The sequence below is a fragment of the Rosa rugosa genome, chromosome 5, assembly GCF_958449725.1.
Source record: "Rosa rugosa chromosome 5, drRosRugo1.1, whole genome shotgun sequence".
NCBI classification, from domain to species: domain Eukaryota; kingdom Viridiplantae; phylum Streptophyta; class Magnoliopsida; order Rosales; family Rosaceae; genus Rosa; species Rosa rugosa.
The window spans coordinates 29,739,300-29,745,147 of NC_084824.1; positions in this window are offsets into that span (position 1 = coordinate 29,739,300).

A 5,848-nucleotide genomic window follows, 5' to 3' on the forward strand; every position below is an offset into this window, starting at 1 on the left:
TCCTCGTTTTATTCACCGCAGTTTTCTCTTTTAAGTAATGGTTCTTCTTGGTATATGACTTTTCTATATATGTATCCACAGAAGCATAAACAAAAGGCTGTGTGGGATGAGTTGGTTAATTTTTTGGTTCCTCCATCTGAACCTTGGTTTCTTTTAGGAGATTTTAATTGTATTTTGCAACTTCAGGAGAAGTTAGGCGGTGTAGGAAAACTAATGCTTTTATGGTGGTTCAGTTTCGAGATTACCTTAATCGTCTAGGTTTAATCTCTCTTCCTTTTACTGGAAATCAGTTTACATGGTCTAATAAACAACAAGATCAAGACAGAATCTGTGAACGGTTAGACTCTAATAGTGTGGCTCTAAACATGTTTCCACATACTGCATTACATAACTTGCGCATTGTTGGTTCTGATCATGGGCCTATCTACTCCTCCAACTTGTAGGAAAAGGAAAGTGTTTAAACTTGAGGCCATGTGGCTTCATCACCATGATTTTAAGAATATAGTTAATAATGCTTGGATGACTCCTACTGTTGGTTCTGCAACAGAGAATTTTACTGCCAAGGTTAATGCTTTTCAAGCCCTTGCTTGCAATTGGAATTGCCTGTTCCAACGCATGAAATACCTTCATTCTCAAATTCAACATTTACAGTCTTTATCTTCTAGATCTGCTGACATGAGGAAGAGTTTGTTTTAATGTCTCAATTAGATGCTTTATTTAAAGATGAGGAAGTTTTTTGGACCCAGCGTGCCAAAGTTGTCTCGGTAATAAGAATACCTAGTACTTTCAAACACATGTTACTTTACAAAGAAGAAGAACCAAATTCCCAAATTGAAAGATGAGTATGGAATCTGGACTAATGATCAATCTCAAATTGCTGATATTCTTATTAGATCTTTTAAGCAACGGTTCACTCAATCTTCCTACTTGAACATAACACACTTATTCCATTTTATATCTTATTTAAATCCTTGCATTTCTTTCGAAGACAATCAAACCTTACTTGCTCCTGTTACTTTGGAGGAGGTTTTTAATGCTGTTCATAGTATAGGCCCTTTAAGTAAGAGAGCCGCTTTATAGACCAAAAGGTGAAACCCATTGAAAAAAAAAAAAAAAAAATCTCTATGTGCCTGTTTGGTATGCCCGCTAAGTCTGACTGTTTAGATTTGATCAGATGTTTGTGATCAGAATTATTCTTAGCGAGTTTAAGGGTCAAGTGATTCAGATACCACCTTCAGAAGGGAAGTGAGATCATAAATCTACTTAAAAATGCCTGAGCCAACAAAATCTAGCCTGGGATTCTAGATTAACTAAGGGTTCGAAGACTTCCCCACTGATGAATTTGAAGGAAAATACCATCTAAATTCCAAGTTCCACCATAATCTATAGTCTTATTACTTCCATATTTTAGGCAAAACTTGTTTAAGGGAAAGTAAGCTACTTTGCACAGGCGTACAAATAAAAGAGGCTAATGTAAGAATTAAAAGATTATTATGGTATTCCTAATTAATAGTGGAATAGCCATTATCTTGTTAGGTATTCCTAATAGTGGTTTAACCATTAATTTGGTGGATTAGCCATTAATGTGTTGGCCTCCAACACTACTCACACTAACAATTAATTATGGATCACATGAAGTAATTGAGGCTTATGTGTTTTCCATATATGCTTATGTGTTTTCCATATATGATTTAATAGACTAATTGTTGAATCCTAATTGGTCAATTCTATTTCCATGATGGATGGAAATAACTTAAGTTATTAATAGAAATTGGTCCTCTCTCACCCTATAAATACCAAGTGCACAATTCCATCAATGTGTGCATATAGAAGTACTAAAACACGTATGAAAGCTTAAGGTGCAAGGGCTAAGAGAGAAACCATTTCTTTTGGATTGACGATCTCGCCAAGTTCCTACATATTGGTATACTACATATTGCTCTAATGGAACAAGGTATGTAGTTTATGTTTCCGCCTTACGATTAATGTTGTGAGATCATGTAAGTTCTAGATCTTGGCTTTATGTATTCAATATCTTACATGTGGTATCAGAGCATGGTAATAAGAGCTTTCATGATTCTCCGTTAATGGAATACATATTGTTTTGTTGTTCATATATTTCCTGCCGCATTTATATGCGTATGAATTTTATTTACAACAAATATATTCATATGTTAATTATTAATCTGTTTATTCATTTAAAGCTTATTAGACTTGCATCTTATGTATTTTGCTATAAGACCATAATGGAATAAAAGAATGGATATGGTACTATAAGCACAAATGAAAAATAATGGCATTACGCTAGCAGTTTTGTTTTGCTAGTTTTATGAGTGTCAATTTTGATTGTTTATTTCATCTAACTTTTGAATTCATAATATGGCGGTTTGTTAATCACCAAAGTGGTCAAACCAAGTAAGGTCTCATGAATATCAAATTAGATGATTATCAATTGCTTATGATATTGATGCATATGAAATGAAAATTGCCTTGTAAATTTTGTCAAGGTTTTCATAAGCATATTGATTTTCATTATTCATAAGAATTTAAGAATCACCCAAAGGTAGATTAACCATTCATATGACTAATGAATAGAATGGAGTTTTCTGATATATATATCCCGTTAGATTAGTTTTGGAGATCCAAAGATTACAAGCTTGTCTAATTGGGAATATACTCATAGCTCAAATAATGATAAATGCATCATTTTAATTAAACATCTGCATAATAACTACCCAAAGGAGTATTGTGTTGATATGTTTTGTGTTTATACGTGTTTAGTGACTCAAAGAATTAATGTTGTGAGCCCTTGTATTATTGTGTTGCAGCTCATGTTTCGCTTCATTCACATGCTTCGTCTATTCCAGTACTTAATGAGTATTGTGTTGATATGTTTTGTGTTTATACGTGTTTTAGTACTTCTATATGCACACATTGATGGAATTGTGCACTTGGTATTTATAGGGTGAGAGAGGACCAATTTCTATTAATAACTTAAGTTATTTCCATCCATCATGGAAATAGAATTGACCAATTAGGATTCAACAATTAGTCTATTAAATCATATATGGAAAACACATAAGCATATATGGAAAACACATAAGCCCCAATTACTTCATGTGATCCATAATTAATTGTTAGTGTGAGTAGTGTTGGAGGCCAACACATTAATGGCTAATCCACCAAATTAATGGTTAAACCACTATTAGGAATACCTAACAAGTTAATGGCTATTCCACTATTAATTAGGAATACCAAAATAATCTTTTAATTCTTACATTCTCCCACTTGGATCATATGATAGAAAATTGGAGGGTTAATAATAGACGAACATTAGGTGCGCAATATAATTGTTTGAATCCTTATTTTCATATGATCATCATACACACCATTGCAAGCACCCTACTAAAGTAAGTCATGGCGGTCATATATCAAATTGAAATAATCCCTTCCATGTACCATATCATTAGTAAAGTAACCAACAAGTCAGAGGTCTCTTAATGGTCCAACCATTATGTCTCTAACATATAGAGACGTTCCTGTTGTCATTCATCCTAACTCATCCATGTACATTTAATGGAAAACAGGAAAATTATTTATCAGAAACATATTCATTATTGAGCTCAGAGTGTAGCAAAATAGAACAATTATTCTACAGACCAAAATTTTGAAACAGTCATGGGTTATGACAAAGACCCATTCTTTCAGCATGATCAATGAATGCCTTTGGTCCTAACCCTTTTGTAAGTGGGTCTGCAATCATGAGTTTTGTTCCTATGTTAACAATAGACACTCTTTGTTTCTGAACATCCTCCTTCATGGCAAGGTATTCTAGATTAATTCGTTTAGCACCTTGAGAATACCTATCATTTTTGGAGAAGAAAACAGCTGCGGTGTTGTCACAATGAATTCTCAGCGGCCTAGCAATACTGTCGACAACACTAAGCCCTGAGATAAAATTCCACAACCACAATGCATGAGTAGTGGCCTCAAAGACTGCCACAAACTCAGCTTGCATGGTAGATGTAGTGATACAAGTTTGCTTTGCACTTCTCCATGAAACTGCCCCTCCAGCTAGTAGGAACAAGTAACCAGAAGTTGATTTTCCAGTATCAAGACAACCACCAAGATCAGAGTCTGAATAACCAACTACCTCAAGGTTATCAGATCTCCTATATGTGAGCATATACTCCTTTGTTCCTTGTAGATACCTCATCACCTTCTTTGTAGCTTTCCAATGATCCATTCCTGGATTGCTTTGGTATCTTCCTAACATTCCAACCGCAAAACTGATGTTTGGTCTTGTACAATTTTGTGCATAAACCAAACTTCCTACAGCGGATGCATAAGGAATTCTTTCCATGCCCTTCCGCTCCAATTCATTTTGTGGGCATTGCTTAAGGCTAAACTTGTCCCCTTTCTGAATTGGAGCAATGCTTGGTGAACATTTTTCCATTCCAAATCTCTCTAGAACTCTCTCAATATATGCTTTCTGAGACAACCCCAATAGTCCACGTGATCTATCTCGAAATATTTCAATTCCAATCACGTAGGATGCCTCACCCATATCTTTCATTTCAAATTTCTTAGAGAGAAAATTCTTGGTTTCATGTAACAAACCAAGATCACTACTAGCAAGCAAAATATCATCAACATATAAAATCAGAAATATAAACTTACTCCCACTGACCTTCAGGTATATACATCGATCAACAATGTTTTCCTTAAAACCGAAGGAGACAATAGTATCATTAAACTTGAGGTACCATTGTCGCGAAGCTTGTTTAAGTCCATATATCGATTTCTTTAATTTACAGACCATGTGTTCCTTTCCTTCTGATGAGAAGCCTTCAGGTTGATTCATAAAGACTTCCTCCTCTAAGTTCCCATTTAGAAAAGCCGTTTTCACATCCATTTGATGTAACTCTAAATCAAAATGAGCTACAAGTGCCATAATAATTCTGAGAGAGTCCTTCTTAGAAACAGGAGAGAAGGTTTCTTTGTAATCAATGCCTTCTTTCTGAGTGAAACCTTTAGCTACAAGCCTGGCTTTATATCGTTCTATGTTGCCATTAGAGTCGCGTTTGGTTTTGAAAACCCATTTACACCCAACTCTTTTACATCCTTCAGGCAACTCAACGAGTTCCCAAACTTTGTTTTGGTCCATTGATTTCAGTTCATCATTCATAGCATCAATCCATTTCTCAGAATTCTCACACTGAATGGCTTGTGAATAAGAAACCGGATCCTTACTTGACCCAATGTCAAATTCAGATTCTTGCAAGTATACCACATAATCATTCAAAATAGCAGGTCTTCTATTTCTTTGAGACCGTCTTACTCCTATTTCTTGTGGTTCTTGTGCTACAAGTTCATTGTCAATGATTTCATTATGTGGGGTTTGGTCATTCATTTCTTGATTATTCAGTTGTTGTTCATTGTCGTTAGGTTGTACAACAACTAGAGGAACAACACTTCTTTGAGAAGATATAGGTGCAGAAAACTGCATCCTAACTTCTTGAATAATCACTTCTCTCTTTTCACTCCCACTAATTTCACCATTTTCAATGAATCTAGCATTTCCGGCTTCAACAATTCTTGTACTATGGTCAGGACAATAAAACCTATATCATTTAGACTTTTCTGGGTAACCAATGAAGTAACCAGTTTTTGTTTTAAAGTCTAATTTCTTTTTTCTTGTGGATTATAGAGCTTAACCTCTGCAGGGCATCCCCAAACATGTAGGTGCCTTAAACTAGGTTTCCTTCCCGTCCACAATTCAATAGTCTTTGGAACTGCCTTACTAGGAACTCTATTCAGTAAGTATACAGCGGTTCTTAAAGCATTG